Source organism: Protopterus annectens, chromosome 15.part0 (assembly GCF_019279795.1).
Source record: "Protopterus annectens isolate FY-2018-M chromosome 15.part0, PAN1.0, whole genome shotgun sequence".
In the NCBI taxonomy this organism is placed as follows: Eukaryota; Metazoa; Chordata; order Ceratodontiformes; family Protopteridae; genus Protopterus; species Protopterus annectens.
In genome coordinates this window covers 231,233,320-231,256,310 of record NC_056749.1, presented here as the reverse complement: position 1 = coordinate 231,256,310, position 22,991 = coordinate 231,233,320, and the positions used below count along the sequence as shown (strand labels likewise).

At 37.7% G+C, this 22,991-nt stretch overlaps 1 protein-coding gene across 3 annotated transcripts in view; it reads left to right on the top strand.

Moving 5' to 3' along the window:
• Window positions 1-22,991, top strand: part of DACH2 (dachshund family transcription factor 2) — a 1,303,080-nt gene that overhangs the window by 739,536 nt on the left and 540,553 nt on the right. The gene's annotated exons all lie outside the window — the stretch shown is intronic.

The following is a 22,991-nucleotide window of genomic DNA, read 5'->3' as shown; positions in this document are numbered from 1 at the left end:
ATCCAAACTGGAAGCCCAAATAATGAAAAGATAAAAAAAACAGCTGGATAACCATGGCAATAAAAATAAGTTTAATAAAATACAACATAAAAACAAAAGACAAGCGCTTTCGCATGTGCTTCTTCAGGTCTTCTAAAAAACAAACTGAAACATCCATTTAAATACAGTGTAGAAACCAATCAACAAACAATTAAGATTTAATTACTAAAACCAATTTAAAGGTATACATATATTTAAGACCTCTTTACGTGCTTTTAAAACAGGTTTAAGGCTAATACTACTGTTAATCCCTAGGTGTCTGTGTGCCTGTAATCTTAGAATCCACTTCAGTTCCACTTGTTCTAGATGGTTATTGATATCCCCAGCTCTTATATTAATATTTACTAGTTGCAATACTTTAAAAGTAAAATGATGTCCTGGCCACATAGCAATATGTTTGGCCAAAGCATTTTTGTCATTCTGTTTACGTATCTCATAAAGATGTGGTACTGATACATTCTTTCAATTTCTGGGTGGTCTTCCCTACATAATAACAGGCACATGAAACACATGTAGCCAAATAAACCAGATTTCTGCTATTACAGTCTGCATGGAATCTTTGTCTAAAAACAAAAGATATATTGGGACAATCAAATTCCTGTTGTTCACTTAACACACAACAAAAACTGCATTTTGTACAGGGATATGTAGCTGGATTTAATACTGTAGGGTAAACTTTCTTATTGTCATGACATAACTTTTTTAAGTTGGCATTGTTTCTATATACAAAGCGTGGTGTCACCCACAATCCTTGCTATGGAACTATCACTAGTTAAAAGAGACCAGTGTTTGCGAATAATTTTTTTCTAATAGCATTGTTACTACTGGTAAAATTAGTCACAAAGGAGCAAGAATATCTCTTACTAAAAGAATTTGTAATACCTATATGATTATCACTTATACCTGCATGATCCAGATCCTGTGCTTGTTGAGCCACACTTTGTTCCACAACCTGTAGTACATGCTTCTTATAACCTCTATCCACAAACATCTGTCTCATTTTTTCCATTTCAGTATCTAATATATTGCTTCCTTCACATACCCTCCCCACCCTCAACAATTGACTTTTCACAATGTTGGGGAAAATATGTTGGGGGTGAATACTATACAAAAGTGATAGGTTTAAGGCACAATAGTCAGAACGGGAATGTTACACATCTCTGAATAGTGCTATGTAAATCCCTTTATTTGGAAGCTTCAAAAACTGCCTGTCCTATGGAATTCTTAAATCAATCTGCTGTTCTGTCAAACATGACAAAGCAAATGTCGTTTTCACTTAAATAGTCAGCTCCATTTACTTTTGGGGCCTAGAATTCAAGCTTATGAATCTTAGTGAAAGAATGACTGTATAGCATTTCTAAGGAAAGTTACACAACATACAGAAGAGACAAACGAAGCTGAACTCTGAGATGAACAGTTTCATAGCATGGCTATTGGACATTTGGTATGTCACGTGAAATCAGTTTTATAAACAAAGTAATAACACTTTGCCTTATAAATTCCTAGTTAACTCAATTTAAAAAAATAGTACATGTCTGAGATACTGCTGATTAGGTTAACAAACTTGTATGCCATTCAGGATGTTAAAGCAATATACATTCATAAAAAGAGGTTTTTGAATTTTTGTTCTGGCTCCTCGTCTTTTACAGTTCCTTGTGATCTATGCTATATCTACGTTGTTAATATAGGGCCTCACGGCATAGGTCTGCTATTCATAGTGTGTAGGGTACAGCTTCTGCTCTTAATATGTTCTTTTAACATTTTACAGCTAAGCTTTGTACTGTTCTACAGTTATGATTATATCTCTTAGCTGCCTACCAAATAAATGGTAGAGTATGTTAAAAGAGACAGAGGATCCACCACCAGGCAGAACAGAAATGCAGAAAAAAAAAGCTATCCATCCTTAACCTCTGGTACATGACATAGCTAAGCATCACAAGGCTATTAAAACTTCAAGAATGGAGCCAATTCATTTCAGCCATGATATCACCTAAAACTAAAGTATTATATGAAAGTTAAACAATGCCAAATGTATTTGACGGAGTTCAAAAGCCAAAGCTATTTCTTCTCTTTCATCTTCAGTGTTCCATTTCCTTGGAGTATGACCTTAGTCAAACATCTATTAATGTTTGCTTTTGATCTCGACCCTTTTGCAGAAAAAAAAAAAAAAAAAAAGCAGCCTATCTTTAAAACTTCTCCCTGAGACAATCACAGTATTGTGTTTTAATGCTCCAAGAACCTGCAAGTAAATAGGATTCCCTGATAAATGTGATGAAACAGTGGCAAAATGGTACAATCATCTTTGTCACAGACAGGAATCAAAGCAAAGCATTCTTCATAGGCTGTTAACTGGAAAAATTCCCCCAGGTCAGTGAAAACATGTTAACTGGGTGCTCTGCTGAAATGTTTTTTGTTCCTTTGATGAAAAGGCCCTGTAATTTGATAACAGGTAACTTGTACTATAAAACACATTTGTACTTCAGCAATTTGACTTGGCTGGTGACTAATAGGGAGGAATAAACAGTGTTCTGGCTTACCGCATGTAATGATGTTGCCTTTCTTTCCTTATCTAAATATATACATAAGTCACCAAATAAGAATAATGCATATTGTTCTTCTGAAAAGTACGGATGCATTTACTTATTATTTTATATGCATTTATACACTTGTTAAGGTTTAGAAGATGTTTATAATTATTCAGCAACCAGCTTTTGTGTGTAGAATTTCTGTGATGACTCACATTTTGTATTCTTCATGAAGTAATTATATCACTGAGGTTGTAATCATATAATGAGAGGTAATTGAGAAGTTTATTTATCCATGTTTACCATAATTAGATTATTTAATTTATCTGTTTGTTATTCAGGTAAACATACTAAGCACAAGTGTCTGTTTGCAGAAATGACTAAGTAGCTTTATTTGTTTAAGTGACTTGTTACAAGTCACATAGCAGGTAAGTGGGCACAGGGATGTGGGTATCAAAACTGGGACTACAGTTATGTATTAATAGCACATAGTCTTAGTCCATCCATAACCTTCCTTTTCCCATTTTTACACATGGCATTGGGATGTCACATCAACAGTGCACTCATCTAAAGCCAATGTTCACACAGCTGGGTAGCTAACCCTGCCGAGAAATGAATAAAGAAATTAGAGAGAGTGAATCAGATTCAGGGATGAAAAAACAACAGTGGATCTTGGCAATTCCAGAAACAGTGCCTGAAGTTACTTAATTCCATACTCAGTTTTTGTAATACTGCTGACAGCAAAGGATTGTGAACACAGAGCTACAGATAGCAGTGGGATAGATTTCTGGAGACTTAATCCCACTGTGTCGGTACCAACTGGATGACACATGCCAAGAAATGTTATCTCACTGTGAGTATGAATCACCTAGTATTTCTTTATGGTATGTGGAGCCATTTGTGTTATAATACCCCATTACAAATGTAGACATCATTCCTACTCCATTCATCCCTGCTTCACTGAACAGGAATGTTAGGGTTATAAGCCTAAGTGCATTTCAGCTAAGCACCCAGTTAACATGTATTCATACAGCACTACATAATTACGTCTACTCATGTGTGTTACCTGAATAACAAATAATCAAATTATGGTAAACATGGACAAATATCCAACTTCTGAATTAGTTCTGATTTTTTTCTTCACTAAAGGTGTTTGCTTTATTGCAATATAAATTGTCAGTACTACAGTTGTTCTTATAAACCTGCCTGACTGCAATGGTATTGACTTCTGCACTCCCCCATATAATAATTTCTGTTATATTTTCTCACTTGCACATGTGAACATTAAGGCCTTTGCAATATAAATTCACACTTTTCATCACCCAGAAAGAAAGTTAATATACTGATACAAAATGAGCGAAAAAGGCCACTTTGTCTGGGAAAATATGTTTTGCTCTCAATATTTCAGAAAAAAAGGTGTCTTTTATCCATATAACTGAGGAAGAGATGCACACTTGTTTTGTAATGCAGTCTTATGTTGCAGCAAACTAAATATATATTAATGTACTGCACTATATAGGTCAAGACATACCAACCAGCGTATGCATTTTGGGGTGACAAGTTCTACCCTGGCTTTACAAACGCATCTTTCTACATAAAATTGCATACCTTTTATTTCTGGTAGTTATACAGCAGTTATGGTATGCATGTAAGGCTGGCATTACAACTCTTTCTGTAAGATAAGCAGATTTTAAATCCACCATAAATTCAAATCATTGTGAAGTGTCTTTACCAACTCTACAACATTTATACCTATTTAAAGAAGGCAGTTTCATGACAAACTTGGACCCATAACAACTAAATATCTATTGTCTGAGACTTGTGAAACTTTAGAAAACTTGTTTTTGTGTGTGTGGTACACTCATGTACTCATATGTTCATGTGTATGTAAGCTTTATTGGGGTATAAATCACTGTAAAATCTGCAAGTCTGAAGTATGTTCAGTTTTTGAAATGTGTTTTTCCTAACAGATTACTAGCTTTTTCTGGAGGTTGCTAGTAACATAGAGTTAATTGCTTTATTTAACAATGGTAGAGTGGTAACGGGGTGAAGTTTGGCCTACATGAGAATAATGGAAGGCATTTTTTTTCTAAAAAAGCAAATTAGTTTGCAAGGCCATAGGACATATCTATGACTTTAAACTACAATATTTAATACATCATACAACTTGACATAGGACAGTTTGGTTTTGTTAAGGATCAGCTATGCCTGTTTAATGTGTTAAGTTTCTTAGAAAGGCCACAGAGAGAAAGGGAGAGGGGTTGTTCAGTCCTTACAGCTTACCTGTACCTCTCCAAGGCCTAGGGCACTATCCCTCATTCCGGCATTGTAAATAAGCTAAAGTACCTCAAGGTAAGGCTTTTTGCGATTAGATGGATTGCAAATTGGATGAGATGTATTACCTCCAAAATAAGGTGCAGGATCCTCTTTGGAAAGCAAGAAGTTAACTATCAGAGAATCCCAAGGTACGATGTTTGGACCACTACTTTTTGCCATATAGTTTTCTGAACTCCATACTATAAACCCAGGGCTATAGCTAACCACATTGTCAAGCTGTGTGTTATCTTTCATTTCATTCTAGATATAAAACTGTTCCAGCAAGAACTAAGCTATGTAAAAGAATAGTGTAAAGAAAAAGAGGTTAAATTGGATGCAAAAAAGTGTAGTGCCATCGCATTTGTTGAACACCCTTATTTACAGCTTACACTATAGTCAGTACCCCACTACAAATGGACACAGTTGTCAGTGATCGTGGCAACTGGGTCAACAAGTCTGGCTCCATCAACCACAATGTAGCAGCATTAGTCAGAACATCCTTCTTTCTAGTCCAACTGATTTGTAAAGACATCTTGTTCACGTGGAAAGAAATGATCCCGCCCTCATTCTAAGTCCCAATGACGCCAATTATACAGTAGATGCCAATGTCGGCATGTATCCAGCCAGGCATAGTACAGAGCTAGAGAGGCTCCAAAGGTTCCTAACTAGAAAAAGATTATTAGTCTAAAAATTTGAACCTACCAAGACAGACTTGAAGTCCTATCTCTGTATGCTGCCTCTTGTAGGTGCCTACTAAGAGAGGTATGTCTTGTATTCCTTGCCATTAAAGACCCTGGCTTACTGGATCTTGTGTATTTTTTTAGGAAAACAGTTCCACAAACACTTAATTTGAGGGCCTACCACCTCCACCAACACATAAATAAAACACACTGGAGGGACAGACTCATTACTCAGTGATTACCTCATCTTTGGAACAAATTGCTTTTACATGTTAAATGGAGTGATACCCTCACATCTTTTAAGAAGAAACTGGATCATTGGAAAGGTATCCACAGAGTCATCTCTGGAGCCTTTTGTGTTCTACCCTCGCGGACGCAGGGGTTACATCATGGTGGCGGATATCAGCAAACAGTTTCTTCACATACTAATCTTGTATACTATGATCCTATGAACACTCCTTCAAGATTAAAAAAAAAAACATTTTTGATAAACTGTTCCTAATGCTACTGTAGACAACTTTTGAAGTGCTATCATGTTTCTTTTTTATATCAATGACATCATCTCTGAATTAGCTAAGAGGTTGGTATTTCCTCTGTGGCTGGCAAAGCACATTACAAATGAGTCAGTGCTGTCTTTGTTCCAGATGAATAAAAAATAACATTAACAAGTAAATAAAAATATATCACTCACTTGTGTACATTAGAACTAGTTTCTGAGGATATTTAAACTGTTAGATTTTGTAGTGTTTAAACAACTTGGAATTTACGTTACAAAGCCACACTTTTTAATATTAAATGGGCACTGTCTGCTCTTCTGATTTTTCCTTAATTGTAAATTGGCATTTGAGAAAAATATTTTTACTTTATTAGCTCTTTGTTTTAACCATCATGGCAATAATACCATGAAAGGAGCAGGGGAAGGCAAGGTGCCTTTTAAAGTTACTTTATTGTATTAATGCGCGAGATGTAATAATGTTCAGTTTCACTGTTAAATGTTATGAATGTCAAAGCTCAAGACCAATTAAGAGATTAAGTTCATAGGTGGTCACTAGGCTAATTACCTCAAGGGGCCTTTTTAAGTCTAGCCCTGCTTCCCAAAGTGAGAATCAAACCCTATATCTTGTGTTTGCAAGGTAGACACTTTAAGCATTATACCAACCCCATAATCCAGTGATAAACTTAGGTACACCCTACCACCAAAACATGCATCTACTGCTCTTTTTAAAACCTTTAACACACCCAGCTTTCCTTATATACAAGGTGAGCATATTCCAAATTTACCAGCCATGGTATGAATAAAAAAAAAAAAAAAAAAAACTCTGAGTAACAGTTCTTCACTGTGAAAAAGGCACAAACAATATTGTGGCTCCCTGTAGAAAATTTGTAATGCAAAAAACTAACATGCAATGTAGCTGCATATCCTTTATTTTTATAACACTTTCATATTAACATTAAATATTCTCTTAACAACCTACATCCTATTGCAAAAAGTAACAAATACTTAAGCTTTTCTCTATAAGATGTTACAGACCAGCAACCTATTAAATTAACGGTTCTTTGCACTATACACAGTGAAGTGTTTGATTTCACCGAACCAAAACTGTTTCCTTAGTTAACCCATTAACAGCTATGAGATGTTCTGCATGGTTGTTCAGGAGTGAAACAGCTGTATATATCATCACTGACATTTGGAAAAGATACTTCAGAGTAATACACTACCTGCGGTGGTGGTGCTGCGGTAGCGTTGTCACCTCACAGTAAGGCGCTGTCCGATTCGATTCTCAGCTAGAGCGTCTTCTGCATGGAGACATGCGTGAATGGGCGTACTTTTGTTGAAGGTTGTGCATCAGGCCTGGCAAGCCGGTATGTAAAAATCAACTGCCAATCATTAGCGGACCGGAGTTCCTCTGTGGCGGCCCCTAACCGGGAAAAGCCGAAAGACACAAACAAACAAACTTCAGAGTAATACACTGTACTTTAGCTGTGATTTAGTTGCTTAAGTTAGCCAGAGTAGAAATGCCGGCACCCATGTCATTGCAGGGACTTAGTCTGGCCTACTCCAATTTTTGCTTGCTTCCATGCACCCGTTACAGACGGCGGCCATGACTAGCATGCTAGAGCCCAAGTTCACATTCCCAGTCCTGGGAATGTTTGACACCTGGCATACCTCTGCTTGCACTGTGGTGATCAGCCAAGTGGAACTACCACTGCCTCCCATCAGGGTGGGGGAGCTGGCTTCGGCTGCATATCCCTGCCTTTCAATGCTGAACTCTTCCAGTATTTGAGCTGCTATTAGAATTCAGGTCATGTAGATCATAGTTAGGCTTTACCGTTCTCTATGCCTCAGAGAAGAGATACTGTATTTCAAAATGTCACTAACTTGCTAATTCCCTTTACTTAGATATAGGTGAATGAGGGATCATATTTGTCCTATATTAGCAGATTCTGTGAAACATTTACATTTAGTATGATGTCTCTTCTTTTCTGCATGGTAATTGCCCTGAGACAGTCCAGACAGCTCACTCAGCTAACTTCACCCTTGAAATGTGGAGGCCTTATGATGTTGGTATCAGCTTGGTGCTCTTTCTTTAAGTCCTTTCTGCATATGCATTTATCCACAGTTTTCATCAGACAGCATTTTTCCAGTTTACAGAATAATTTAATTATTTCTTCCCTTGCAGACATTCAGCTGTGAGCTGGTGAGGCATTAAATTGGTTTATTTACTACTATGAGGGATTGCGTTAAGGTGTCAGCATCAGAAAGTCCATGTTCTTCAGTTTTCGTATTTGACAGGGCCCTGCTTTGCATTCTGGTATTTCCATACTCTAGAAAAAGTGTTATCCACTTTCCTCTTTCTGGGCAGTTATTCATTGTCTCTGAAGCTGATACCTGCCTACTAACTGTAAAACTCTTGACCCATTAGATTTATTAGGACTACTTCCTGTAATCCTAGAGTGTTGAAAAATCACTTTTTTTCTGTGTTTACAGTTTTTTTTTTTTTTTTTTTTTTTTTTTACTGTTCCCCCAACCATTAATCATCAGCATCACTGGCAAATGCAGCTCTTCCTTTCCCCCACCTCACTTTTACTGCACTGTGTAGGTGGGAAGAGGTGATTGGGAGAGGACCATCAGCCTGGAAATTTAGATCAGTTTAATTATGCCCTTTACCCTTCCCCTTTTGCAGCCAATAGTCATTGTGCGAAAAGCAGGGCCTACATTGCTGAACCTGTGATGTTTGCTTCCACACTACACCTGTGCTTCCCTTCTGCTTTTCAGGTTGTAGTGTTTGCCTTTCAGCTAGTGTCTTCTTCTACATCACTTGACATCTATTAGATGGCACTTGTACACCAGGCATGACTGTTAACCTCCAAATATTATGTGGTACCCCATGTCAGCTGTTCAATCCCATCTCATAGCGATCTCCTCACAGTTGTACTTAGTACTCTAAGTCAAGATGTTAAAGCTACACTGAGGTCTCCTTCCCTGTATACCACTGAGTTAGCTGTTCTTGATATTTCACTTTACGTTGGACCTTCATCCCCAGTGTTTAATTCATTTCACAAATCATTTTACTGTCTTCATGCAGTCTCATATATTACCTGTTTGTTAGGTGCTTCTTATTTATTTATTCATATATTACCAGTTTCTTAGGTGTTTCTTATTTATTTATTCGTATATTACCAGTTTCTTAGGTGCTTCTTATTTATTTATTCATATATTACCAGTTTCTTAGGTGCTTCTTATTTATTTATTCATATATTACCAGTTTCTTAGGTGCTTCTTATTTATTTATTAACACCAAACTTCATGGCTCTCCTTCCACTCCCACCCTTCCATATATCCAGTTTACTCTTTTTCGGGATTTACCTGCTGAATAAAGTTCCTTCCTTTTCACTCAGCATTCCCCAAATCTGGTCTTTTCTCCCTGTACATATCTATTTTTTCTACTTCTCATTTCTTTAAATTATTTTAAGTTTTCTATTTTCTCTTGAAACTATCTGTAACTGTCTTCTCTGCCACCTCTGCACTAGTCACACCACCACTAACCAAAGCATTTTACTTTGTGACTCCAAGACATCAGCTGAAAAACGGATCCGTTTGTCAAATTCCTAAGTATAACTTTGCATTACTTTCAGAACTATATGGCTGCAGAGTTTATCTTGGGAAGTTAAAATTTTGATTGGTTAATGTACCACTCTGTTAACTATCCTTCATGTTTCTGATTAAACTGTGATGGGGTATTATTCCATGTGTTATCTTTGCTGTGGATAAGTTTTTAAATAGTCAAATTATAAAGCAAACTGATACATAAAAACCTAGTTGACTTAATCATTGTAGCCACTGCCAAAGCCAGTTTGGTAGAATCCAGGAGGTAAAACAAGTAATTTATCAAACATTTTTTACATGACAAATTGCCCACATTTCCATGTAGGTCACCCTGTGCTTAAGGTACGTTAAAATACTGGTAATTTGTTGACTGTTTTATCTCCAGAACTTGACAAAATAGGCATCGATCTGAACATTGACAATGGATGAATGAGTTAATGACGTATTACTGTCAGTGGTCTATTATGGAGTATTTTGCAATCTGTTAATTAGTGGACTCTAAAATATATTTTTAGAGGGAATGACCAAATCCAGTTTCTTGCAGACTTAAAGATGGACTGCAACAAAGAGAAAGTAACTATCATTTATAGATAATAAAAAGAAAAGTGAGACTGAAAATATGGATGACAACTCAGGGATCACCCTAGATAGCCAGATTAGGCATGCATTTTCTGGACAATACTGTGTTATCGGACATAAAAATTTGGATGTTCGGTTCTCACAAATTATGCCAAGGCTTCCATCCAATCTGTGATAATATTCCTTCATTGTTATTTATATAACTGCAGTACCTCTCAACTGTCCATGTTTTCACAGAATGTCCACATTTTGGTCTCATATTTTTGGTCTGTTCCTCATAAAATTTGTGTTTTTCTGGCAAGACATTGAGGATTATAGTCACTAAATAAATATAGACATTTGAGTTTCAGGTGTCATTCTTTTAGAAAATGTGGATAATGCATGCTAATGCAAAATCTGTTATTCTAGCAACTTTCTAAGTTTATATGAACAATATTTAAAATCTGTCCCTATTTTTGGGCCTTTGTCCCCACATTATTTTTAGGTTTGTCCAGATTTCTTATGTTAAGAGGTTGAGAGGTTATGGTACACAATAGCTTCAAAGATTAGAAGAGCTTCTAGGTTAATCACTACATATGAATCCAATAGGTAATAAAATGTTCTTTCCTGACAAAAAAATTCACCTTAATGTATAACCATTGTAGAAATAGAGCACATGCTGTACAATCATGCTTTGGAATTTGGCAGGTACTTTATTTCTAAATCAAAGAATGATGTGACCATTGCATGTGTCTCTGCCTTACCCAAGTGATATTTCCTCTCTGCACACAGCCAGATGCTAAAGAGCTGCATTTAGTTGAGTGGGCTTACCTTGTACCAGCGTTCTCATTCACAGCACACCAGATGGTGTTTTGGACTGTAATTTTCAAACACCTGTGGTACCCCCCTTCCTTAGGTGGCCTGCTAGGCAGTTTGTAGGCTGTTTAGAAGCTGAGCCTGCTGTTTCTCAGCTGCCTTGTTGTTAGGCCTAAATGTACTGTAGTCTTCACCCAGCTACTTTCTATGTGTGTGTGTGAGAGAGAGAGAGAGACTGTGGAATAATCCATTCATTGCTAGAAGGCCCCGCATCTCTCTGGATCTTGTCTTCAGTTCCCTCCCAATCACAACATCCTGCAAGCAAGCGTTGCTCTGGACATCTGATCTTAAACATTGTGAAGGGATACAGTGAAGCAGCAATATGCCTCATAACATGATTAAGAAGTAGTGGAAGTGTTTTCATATAATACCGTACTTCCTCAAGATCCATATCATTTTCTTCTATTCAGCTACTTAGCCCCTCGGCCACCTGTGACACTTCTGAATGAACCTGCAGGATGGTTGTTCTTGTGCCATCTGCTGATGACCATCGGACAGGATTGCACTTACTTTTAAATGCATTTTCCTTGTTCTGTCCCCATGTTCTAACCGTAGTATCCATCTCTATAGTACAATATTTAAGCATGAAAGTTAGAATCTATCCTCAAATTGCTGTTTATTAAGCATTTCCTTTATCTTATACTTTTAGTTTTTCCTTTGCTCACCTTGTCCGTTGCACTTCTGTTTTCATGCATGTCATGTCTGTAACCTGTTAAACTGTGTCAATCTGCTGCCTGACCTTACTTCTAGTCCCATTTCTTATAAATCTGGATGATGCCTGTGACTTTTCTGGTCTATCTTCTTCAACAGCTTATTTTTTAGAGATTGTGTGTGTGGGTCTATGTGTAAAATGTGGAGGCAGATTTTAAATGTTCCATCCTGCACTGCACTACTTCTATTTCTCCAAATGGTTGCATCATCTCCCCTCCAGTTAAATCTTGTGTTGTGTAGTTTTGACAACATTTGTCCCTGAGCACCAAGTTTTAATGTATGCAAAAGTCACACTTTTTAGTACCAGCAGGCAACAGCTCCTGATAGAGCAGATATTTGCTTCACTCTTCTATCATGTTTGATAAAGGCATGCATGCAAATCCTGGACCCTCTGCTACAATACTGTTACTACCATTGGGCAGCAGGATGCCAGGGCACTTTTATGGGCTAAGCTTGTAAAGACTCCAGGGCCATTAGCCTAGTACACACCTATGAACCTATAAACCTTTGCTACCTTGCTCTGTTCATGGGAAGAAGTCCCCGAGCCATTCACACCAATACCAGCAGTAAACAACTGCTAATATCCTGACTGAGCTTTAAAAGTTTACGCCTGAGAGTTTTGCCCTGTCTGTGACCTAGTTAAAATCATTGACTCACATTTGTCTTTGACAGTCATATTACTTTCAAATGTGATGTGGGGGATGGATAAGGTGGGGAGTAGCTATGTTCTGTCTATACCATCTCAACCACCTCCTGCTGCGGTTAGGGTAGTGGCACAACTATCTCTAATTTGGTGGCTATATCGGTAATAAAATAGGCAAGTTTGACTTAGCAGGTAAAAATGCTGCGAGAAACATACTCACTGAAAACAAATGATTGGAAAATCAACCAGACCAAAAAATTAACTGTAAGCTCCGCTGTACACTCCGCTCTGGGATTTATATATTCCAACGCCATGGTTACACAAACACGAAGAAGGGAGAAAACTCATTAAAGAATAGGAAAACTGCTTGTGTACTCTTAGGAACTGCACTGGCAACGATTTCTGTTGGAGAAGAGCAATCTGGGAGTTCAAATCCTCCAATCTGCTGATGGAGCAGATACTTGCTTCAGTCTTCTATCATGTTTGATAAAGGCATGCATGCAAAACCTGGACATGGTACAGACAGAACATAGCTACTCCCCACTTTATCCATCCCCCACATCACATTTGAAAGTAATATGACTGTCAAAGACAAATTTGAGTCAATGTAACAAACCTCTCTAACATCTGTACCCCAAACTCTCTAATCCCTTTCTTCCACCCCTCTAATTACCTTGGATTGCAGCCAAATACATTGCATGTAAACCTGTATCTCAGCTGTAATCTTAGCCACTGTTATTCAAGGGTAATAGTTGCTAACTCAGCTATTAAAATACTTGCTGGTCTTTATGGCACCAATGATATAAGTGCTGTACCATTTAACTAAATACTTAATTTCATTTTGAAGTATAACTGTTAATTACTATTGTTAAACAAAACCTACCCATACTTGTAACTTGTAATTAATTGTTGTTTTTATTGTGGAGCTTTTCTCCCCAGGCCTCCACTGAAAAAGGACCTGTGTCCAGTCGGATTTTCCCAGTCAACAAATGTAAATAAAAATAAATAAATAAAACTGTACCTGTTGAGCTTGTTACTTTACAATTTGCACTAAAGGAGTAACAGAGTAGTGTATTAAAATTCCAACTTATTCGCAAACACAGTAAACAGGGCCAAATCTGTTAAAATATCATTTTAGTTCAGGGGAATATGTTCTGGAACAAATCCTGAAGGCCCAAAAGCTGGTCCTGCCATGAAGGAAGGTGTGTTTGCATGTGTGTCTGTGATGTGTGAGCTGAGCTACTGAACATATTGAGAATCCTAACAAAATGCACTAGGATAACAAATGAGTTTATTGGGGAATGCAGGTAAGGCTGGTGATTAGTGCTGGAGGGCCCCATGGAAGATAAAAGGAAGAAGGAAGGAAACTGAATTCTAACATGTGAACTCTTTTATCATTCTGCCAGCCATAACATCCACACTATCATTTTATTCTGCAGTTCATCCTTCAATGTGTGCTTAGTATTTCACAATAGCTTACTAAACTACATTTATTCTATACTATAGTAACGTCTGAAATGTTTAACTTACATGAAGTCTGATTTCTGATACAAATCTAAGTGATGTCAGGTTTGTGCCAAGTATGAAGAGAAATGAATGGAAGTTTTTTGAAACTTGCAGCTTGTGATCGCAAGGCCGGCACTGCTGAGGTTTGACTACCACCACTGCCAGCACCATAGAGGACCAGGGCAACACTGGAGGGAGTCTGATTTTCTGTCACAGTCATCAGACCTATTTGGGACAGTGGAGTGGATCCAAGAACAAAGGCCTGTGTCCCTCACATACCTGGGTGGTAAAATGATTTTTGGGATTCAAAACCACCCCCACCCCCAGTGCCATCACTGGTCCTCCACATAACTTAGTAAAATACTGTGGCAAAAATGTCTCCATTAATCTGACTTGGAAAACCACAGCTGTTGCCTGCTACATCCTTGAACATCCACTGGAAAATTTGGAGGCAATCTGGCTTGCTCCAATAGTCTGCCTTTTTAAAATCACAGTAAAGAGTTCCACAGTCAAACATAAAATGATTTGACTGAGAAAATGTTTGGATTCATTTATCATTAAATAAAGCTTACATTAAATGATAGCTGTAGGCAACCATGCACAGTCTGCTAATATGACTGTTGTGATGCTTTCCATCATTTTCTGTTTTTAATTACGCACAGACAGCTAATATAAGTCAGTTATTCAGTTGCACATCTGTGTAGGTGCTCAGTCTCCCTAAAATACAACAAATTTCCTTCCTAGACAGCCATATTTAAATTTCAGAAATGTTGATTCAAAATTACTACATTCAAACAAATTAAAAGTGTTGCTATTCTCTGAAAACAGTTCATTCTTAATGCACATCGATGTAGCTATCACAAATAGTAATATTGTAGCGGTTCCTGTACTAGAGGCATTTTTCAGATGAATCTGTGTAAAGTCTTATCATTTACAAAAATAACAACCAACTTCCTTATCTTATGGTAAAATAATTTACATTCAGTAAGCCTTTCAGTTAATACAGAACATACTAACTTGATGCTGGTTTCGATTCTCTAGCTAAACAGTATTACTTTACTAACACCTGCAGTAAAAGACTAGAAGTTCGCATTGGAAAAATGTTCACACTATCCTAGATAACTTCTAGACATTTTATAGCCTTTTTTTACTACTACTTTTGCCTCCATGACTGCTAACCATTGAGACCCCCCATTTCTGGCTGTCAGACCATTTATTCCCCTGTTCTCAGGACTCCAGCTAGAAATGGGCAGCGCAGTGGTGCAGCGGTTAACAATGTCACCTCATAGCAAGAGGTTCTCTGGTTTGATTTTTGGTTAGGGTGCCTTCTGTGTGGAGTTTGCATGTTCTCCCTGCATTCGTGTGGGTTTCCTCCCACATTCTAAAGACATACATCTGGAGCATTTCTCCCTGGACTGCCGCTGAAAATAGGCTCTGTCTTAGTCGGAGTTTCCCAGTCAACAAACGTTAAATAAATTAAATAAATAAACATGAGACAAACAAAATAGCAATCATCCAGGCAGTCATGGCAGTGAAATGTGCTCTCTCTGGCATCCTGTCAAAGAACGTATTTTCTTTTAAGACACTGACTTCACCCTTGATTACTAACGTGTTCCTGTCAAAGAACGTATTTTATTTTAGACCCTGAATTCACCCTTGATTACTGACGTGTTCCTGTCAAAGTACGTATTTTCTTTTAAGACCCTGATTTCACCCTTGATTTCTGACGTGTTCCTGTCAAAGAACGTATTTTGTTTTAAGACCCTGACTTCACCCTTGACTACTGATGTGTCTGTGTCAAAGAACGTATTTTCTTTTAGGACCCTGACTTCACCCTTGATTACTGACGTTCCGGTCAAAGAACGTACTTTCTTTTAAGTCCCTGACTTCACCCTTGATTACTGATGTGTACACCTGTCAAAGAACGTATTTTATAGGTTATAGGTTAGTACTACGTTAACTGCCCTTGCAAGCTATTTTAAGCCTAGCCAGTTATCCCTTGTGAGACTCAAACCCTGCACCTTGAGTTTGTAAGGCAAACACCTTAACCATTAGGCGACCCATCTTTTATAAATGCACTGTGTGCTGGACAGGAGTTGTGTACCTCTACTAACACAGCCACACCAGGATCATAGGAGAATATTAGGCCTACTGCCCTGAAGGGTAATTTTAAGTCTAGCTAATAAGCTTAAGACCCTGACTTCACCCTTGATTACTGACGTGTTCCTGTCAAAAAACATATTTTTTAAGAACCTGACTTCACCCTTGATTACTGACGTGTTCCTGTCAAAGAACTTATTTTCTTTTAAGACCCTGACTTCACCCTTGATTACCGACGTGTTCCTGTCAAAGAAAGTATTTTCTTTTAAGACCCTGACTACACACTTGATTACTGACGTGTTCTTGTCAAACAATGTATTTTCATTTCAGACTTCACCCTTGATTACTGACGTGTTCCTGTCAAAGAACGTATTTTCTTTTAAGACCCTGACTTCACCCTTAATTACTGAAGTGTTCCTGTCAAAGAACGTATTTTCTTTTAAGACCCTGACTTCACTCTTGATTACTGACGTGTTCCTGTCAAAGAATGTATTTTCTTTTAAGACCCTGAATTCACCCTTAATTACTGACGTGTTCCTGTCAAAGAACGTATTTTCTTTTAAGACCCTGACTTCACCCTTGATTACTGACGTGTTCCTGTCAAAGAACATATTTTCTTTTAAGACCCTGAATTCATTCTTGATTACTGACATGTTCCTGTCAAAGAGCGTATTTTCTTTTAAGACCCTGACTTCACTATTTATTACTGACATGTACCCTGTCAAAGAGCATATTTTCTTTTAAGACCTTGACTTCACCCTTGATTACTGATGTATTCCTGCCAAAGAACGTATTTTCTAAGACCCTGACTTCAGCCTTGATTACTGACGTGTTCCTGTCAAAGAACGTATTTTCTATTAAGACCCTGAATTCACCCTTGATTACCAACGTGTTCCTGTCAAAGAACATATTTTCTTTTAAGACCCTGACTTCGCCCTTGATTACTGACGTGTTCCTGTCAAAGAATGTATTTTCTTTAGAAGACCCTGACTTCACCCTTGATAACTGAAGTGTTCCTGTCAAAGAACATATTTTCTTTTAAGACCCTGACTTCACCCTTGATTACTGATGTGTTCATGTCAAAGAACGTATTTTCTTTTTTAAGACCCTGACTTCACCCTTGATTACTGACGTGTTCCTGTCAAAGAACGTATTTTCTTTTAAGACTCTGACTTCACCCTTGATTACTGACGTGTTCCTGTCAAAGAACATATTTTCTATTGAAGACCCCGACTTCAAACTTGATTACTGACATCTTCCTGTCAAAGAACGTATTTTCTTTTTTAAGACCCTGACTTCACCCTTGATTATGGACGTGTTCTTGTCAAAGAACGTATTTTCTTTTAAGACCCTGACTTCACCCTTGATTACTGACATGTTCCTGTCAATGAACACATTTTGTTTTAAGACCCTGACTTCACCCTTGATTACTGACGTGTTCCTGTCAAATAATGTATTTTCTTTTAAGGCCCAGACTTCCTCCTTGATTATTGATGTGTTCCTGTCAAAGAACTTATTTTCTTTTAAGGCCCTGATTTTACCCTTGATTACTGACGTGTTCCTGTCAAAGAACGTATTTTCTTTTAATACCCTGACCTCACCCTTGATTAATGATGTGCACCTGTCAAAGAACATATTTTCTTTTAAGACCCTGACTTCACCCTTGATTACTGACGTGTTCCTGTCAAAGAACGTATTTTCATTTAAGACAATGACTTCACCCTTGATTACTGACGTGTTCCTATCAAAGAACGTATTTTCTTTTATGACGCTGACTTCACCTTTGATAACTGAAGTGTTCCTGTCAAAGAACGTATTTACTTTTAAGGCCCTGATTTCACCCTTGATTAGTGACGTGTTCCTATCAAAGTACGTATTTTCTTTTAAGACCCTGACTTCACCCTTGATTTCTGACGTGTTCCTGTCAAAGAACATATTTTGTTTTAAGACCTTGACTTCACCCTTGACTACTGATGTGTTTGTGTCAAAGAACGTATTTTCTTTTAGGACCCTGACTTCACCCTTGATTACTGACGTTCCAGTCAAAGAACATACTTTCTTTTAAGTCCCTGACTTCACCCTTGATTACTGATGTGTACACCTGTCAAAGAACGTATTTTATAGGTTATAGGTTAGTACTACGTTAACTGCCCTTGCAAGCTATTTTAAGCCTAGCCAGTTATCCCTTGTGAGACTCAAACCCTGCACCTTGAGTTTGTAATGCAAACACCTTAACCATTAGGCCACCCATCTTTTATAAATGCACTGTGTGCTGGACAGGAGTTGCGTACCTCTACTAACACAGCCACACCAGGATCATAGGAGAATATTAGGCCTACTGCCCCGAAGGGTAATTTTAAGTCTAGCTAATAAGCTTAAGACCCTGACTTCTCCCTTGATTACTGACATGTTCCTGTCAAAGAACGTATTTTTTTTTAAGACCCTGACTTCACCCTTGATTACTGACGTGTTCTTGTCAAACAACGTATTTTCATTTCAGACTTCACCCTTGATTACTGATGTCTTCCTGTCAAAGAACGTATTTTCTTTTAAGACCCTGACTTCACCCTTAATTACTGAAGTGTTCCTGTCAAAGAACGTATTTTCTTTTAAGACCTTGACTTCACCCTTGATTACTGACGTGTTCCTGCCAAAGAACGTATTTTCTTTTAAGACCCTGACTTCAGCCTTGATTACTGACGTGCTCCTGTCAAAGAATGTATTTTCTTTTAAGACCCTGAATTCACCCTTAATTACTGACGTGTTCCTGTCAAAGAACGTATTTTCTTTTAAGACCCTGACTTCACCCATGATTACTGATGTGTTCCTGTCAAAGAACATATTTTCTTTTAAGACCCTGAATTCACCCTTGATTACTGACGTGTTCCTGTCAAAGAGCGTATTTTCTTTTAAGACCCTGACTTCAGCCTTGATTACTGACGTGCTCCTGTCAAAGAATGTATTTTCTTTTAAGACCCTGAATTCACCCTTAATTACTGACGTGTTCCTGTCAAAGAACGTATTTTCTTTTAAGACCCTGACTTCACCCTTGATTACTGACGTGTTCCTGTCAAAAAACATATTTTTTAAGACCCTGACTTCACCCTTGATTACTGACGTGTTCCTGTCAAAGAACTTATTTTCTTTTAAGACCCTGACTTCACCCTTGATTACTGACGTGTTCTTGTCAAACAACGTATTTTCATTTCAGACTTCACCCTTGATTACTGATGTCTTCCTGTCAAAGAACGTATTTTCTTTTAAGACCCTGACTTCACCCTTAATTACTGAAGTGTTCCTGTCAAAGAACGTATTTTCTTTTAAGACCTTGACTTCACCCTTGATTACTGACGTGTTCCTGCCAAAGAACGTATTTTCTTTTAAGACCCTGACTTCAGCCTTGATTACTGACGTGCTCCTGTCAAAGAATGTATTTTCTTTGAAGACCCTGAATTCACCCTTAATTACTGACGTGTTCCTGTGAAAGAACGTATTTTTTTTTAAGACCCTGACTTCACCCATGATTACTGACGTGTTCCTGTCAAAGAACATATTTTCTTTTAAGACCCTGAATTCACCCTTGATTACTGACGTGTTCCTGTCAAAGAGCATATTTTCTTTTAAGACCCTGACTTCACTATTGATTACTGACATGTACCCTGTCAAAGAACATATTTTGTTTTAAGACCTTGACTTCACCCTTGATTACGGACGTGTTCCTGCCAAAGAACGTATTTTCTAAGACCCTGACTTCAGCCTTGATTACTGACGTGTTCCTGTCAAAGAACGTATTTTCTATTAAGACCCTGACTTCACCTTGATTACTGACGTGTTCCTGTCAAAGAATGTATTTTCTTTAGAAGACCCTGACTTCACCCTTGATAACTGAAGTGTTCCTGTCAAAGAACATATTTTCTTTTAAGACCCTGACTTCACCCTTGATTACTGATGTGTTCCTGTCAAAGAACGTATTTTCTTTTTTAAGACCCTGACTTCACCCTTGATTACTGACGTGTTCCTGTCAAAGAACGTATTTTCTATTAAGACCCTGACTTCACCCTTGATTACTGACATGTTCCTGTCAAAGAACGTATTTTCTTTTAAGACTCTGACTTCACCCTTGATTACTGACGTGTTCCTGTCAAAGAACGTATTTTCTATTGAAGACCCAGACTTCAAACTTGATTACTGACATCTTCCTGTCAACGAACGTATTTTCTTTTTTAAGACCCTGACTTCACCCTTGATTATGGACGTCTTCTTGTCAAAGAACGTATTTTCTTTTAAGACCCTGACTTCACCCTTGATTACTGACGTGTTCCTGTCAAAGAACGTATTTTCTTTTAAGACCCTGACTTCACCCTTGATTACTGACATGTTCCTGTCAATGAAAACATTTTGTTTTAAGACCCTGACTTCACCCTTGATTACTGACGTGTTCCTGTCAAATAACGTACTTTCTTTTAAGGCTCTGACTTCACCCTTGATTACTGACGTGTTCCTGTCAAAGAATGTATTTTCTTTTTAGACCCTGACTTCACACTTGATTACTGATGTGTTCCTGTCAAAGAATGTATTTTCATTTAAGGCCCAGACTTCCCCCTTGATTACTGATGTGTTCCTGTCAAAGAACTTATTTCCTTTTAATACCCTGACCTCACCCTTGATTAATGATGTGTAGCTCTCAATGAACATATTTTCTTTTAAGACCCTGACTTCACCCTTGATTACTGATGTGTTGCTGACAAAGAAGGTACTTTCTTTTAAAGCCCTGAATTCACCCTTGATTACTGACGAGTTGTTGTCAAAGAACATACTTTCTTTTAAGGCCCTGACTTCACCCTAGATTACTGACGTGTTCCTGTCAAAGAACGTATTTTCTTTTAAGACCCAAACTTCACCCTTGATTACTGACGTGTTCCTGTCAAATAACGTATTTTCTTTTAAGACCCTGACTTCACACTTGATTACTGACATGTACCTGTCAAAGAACATATTTTCTTTTAAGACCCTGATGTCACCCTTGATTATTAATGTGTTCCTGTCAAAGAACATATTTTCTTTTAAGACTCTGACTTCACCCTTGATTACAGACGCGTTCATGTCAAAGAACGTATTTTCTTTTAAGACCCTCACTTCACCCTTAATTACTGATGTGTTCCTGTCAAAGAATGTATTTTCTTTTAAGACCCTGACTTCACACTTGATTACTGACATGTTCCTGTCAAAGAACGTATTTTCTTTTAAGACCCTGACTTCACCCTTGATTACTGACGTGTTCCTGTCAAAGAATGTATTTTCATTTAAGACAATGACTTCACCCTTGATTACTGACGTGTTCCTATCAAAGAACGTATTTTCTTTTACGACGCTGACTTCACCCTTGATAACTGAAGTGTTCCTGTCAAAGAACGTATTTACTTTTAAGGCCCTGATTTAACCCTTGATTACTGACGTGTTCCTGTCAAAGAATGTATTTTCTTTGTAGACCCTGACTTAACCCTTGATTACTGACGTTTTCCTGTCAAAGAACATATTTTCTTTTAAGGCCCAGACTTCCCCCTTGATTACTGACGTGTTCCTGTGAAAGAATGTATTTTCTTTTAAGGCCCTGACCACACCCTTTATTAATGATGTGTACATGTTAAAGAACATATTTTCTTTTAAGACCCTGACTTCACCCTTAATTACCGACGTGTTCCTGTCAAAGATCGTATTTTCTTTTAAGGCCCTGAATTCACCCTTGATTACTGACGTGTTCCTGTCAAAGAATGTATTTTCTTTTAAGACCCTGACTTCGCCCTTAATTACTGAAGTGTTCCTGTCAAAGAACGTATTCTCTTTTAATACCCTGACTTCACCCTTGATTACTGGCATCTTCCTGTCAAAGAACCTATTTTCTTTTAAGACCCTGACTTCACCCTTGATTGCTGACGTGTTCCTGTCAAAGAACGTATTTTCTTTTATGACCCTGACTTCACCCTTGATTACTGATGTGTTCCTGTCAAAGAACATATTTTCTTTTATGACCCTGACTTCACTAATGATTACCGACGTGTACCTGTCAAAGAACGTATTTTCTTTTAAGACCCTGACTTCACCCTTGATTACTGACATGTTCCTGTCAAAGAACTTATTTTCTTTTAAGATCCTGCCATCACCCTTGATTACTGACGTGCTCCTGTCAAAGTACGTATTTTCTTTTAAGACCCTGACTTCACCCTTGATTACTGACATGTTCCTGTCAAAGAACGATTTACTTTTAAGACCCAGACTGCACACTTGATTACTGACGTGTTCTTGTCAAACAACGTATTTTCATTTCAGACACTGACTTCACCCTTGATTACTGACGTGTTGCTGTCAAAGAACGTATTTTCTTTTAAGACCCTGACTTCACCCTTAATTACTGAAGTGTTCCTGTCAAAGAACGTATTTTCTTTTAATACCCTGACTTCACCCTTGATTACTGACATATTCTTGTCAAAGAACGTATTTTCTTTTAAGACCCTGACTTCACCCTTGATTACTGACATGTTCCTGTCAAAGAACGTATTTTCTTTTAAGACCCTGAATTCACCCTTGATTACTGACGTGTTCCTGTCAAAGAACGTATTTTCTTTTAAGACGCTGACTTCACTATTGATTACTGACGTGTACCTGTCAAAGAACATGTTTTCTTTTAAGACCTTGACTTCACCCTTGATTACTGATGTGTTCCTGTCAAAGAACATATTTTCTTTTAAGACGCTGACTTCACCCTTGATAACTGAAGTGTTCCTGTCAAAACGTATTTTCTTTTAAAGACTCTGACTTCACCCTTGATTACTGACATCTTCCTGTCAAAGAACATATTTTCTTTTAAGACCCTGACTTCACCCTTGATTACCGACATGTTCCTGTCAAAGATTGTATTTTCTTTTCAGGCC